This window comes from Phalangium opilio, unplaced genomic scaffold (assembly GCF_054372755.1).
Source record: "Phalangium opilio isolate 3A_F unplaced genomic scaffold, DU_Popi_V2 ptg000352l_1, whole genome shotgun sequence".
NCBI classification, from domain to species: Eukaryota; Metazoa; Arthropoda; class Arachnida; order Opiliones; family Phalangiidae; genus Phalangium; species Phalangium opilio.
The window spans coordinates 5987198-5988339 of record NW_028324228.1 but is presented as its reverse complement, the minus strand read 5'-3'; the positions used below and the strand labels follow the sequence as shown (position 1 = coordinate 5988339).

The following is a 1142-nucleotide window of genomic DNA, read 5'->3' as shown; positions in this document are numbered from 1 at the left end:
AGCCACCAACCTTTCGGTTAACAGCCGAACGCGCTAACCATTGCGCCACGGAAGCCCAAAAATTAAATGGTCGTCGGGTATTGTGGAAACACTTTGGCCTTTTACGTTACATCTAAGACCTCACAACACCGCTCCCGGATGGGCTCGAACCACCAACCTTTCGGTTAACAGCCGACGGCGTTAACCATTGCGCAACGGAAGCCCAAAGATTAAATGTCGGTCAGGTATTGTGGGAAAACTTTGGATTTTTACGTTACATGTGAGATCTCACAACACCGCTCCCGGGTGGGCTCGAACCACCAACTTTTCGGTTAACAGCCGAACGCGCTAACCATTGCGCCACAGAAGCCCAAAGATTAAATGTTCGTCAGTTATTGTGGAAAAACTTTGACTTTTTACGTCACATCTGAGACTTCACAACACCGCTCCCGGATGGGCTCGAACCACAAACCTTTTGAATAACAGCTGAACGCTCTAACCATTGCGCCACGGAAGACCAAAAATTAAATGTTCGTCAGTTATTTTTAAAAAACTCTGAATTTTACGTTACATCTAAGACCTCACAAAACCGCTCCCGGATGGGTTCGAACCACCAACCTTTCGGTTAACAGCCGACGGCGTTAACCATTGTGCAACGGAAGCCCAAAGATTAAATGTTCGTCAGGTATTGTGGAAAAACTTAGGATTTTTACGTCACATCTGAGACTTCACAACACCGCTCCCGGATGGGCTCGAACCACAAACCTTTTGAATAACAGCTGAACGCTCTAACCATTGCGCCACGGAAGCCCAAAAATTAAATGTTCGTCAGGTATTGTGGAAAAACTTTGGATTTTTACGTTACATGTGAGATCTCACAACACCGCTCCCGGGTGAGCTCGAACCACCAACCTTTCGGTTTACAGCCGAACGCGCTAACCATTGCGCCACGGAAGCCCAAAAATTAAATGGTCGTCGGGTATTGTGGAAACACTTTGGCTTTTTACGTTACATGTGAGAGCTCACAACACCGCTCCCGGGTGGGCTCGAACCACCAACCTTTCGGTTAACAGCCGAACGCGCTAACCATTGCGCCACAGAAGCCCAAAGATTAAATGTTCGTCAGGTATTTTTAAAAAACTCTGAATTTTACGTTACATCTA

At 46.7% G+C, this 1142-nt stretch overlaps 1 non-coding gene across 1 annotated transcript; it reads right to left on the bottom strand.

Moving 5' to 3' along the window:
- Window positions 1–863: 863 nt before the first annotated feature.
- Window positions 864–936, bottom strand: TRNAY-GUA (transfer RNA tyrosine (anticodon GUA)). The gene has a single exon. It is a non-coding gene; the product is annotated as a tRNA-Tyr (tRNA).
- Between the last annotated feature and the right edge of the window lie 206 nt (window positions 937–1142).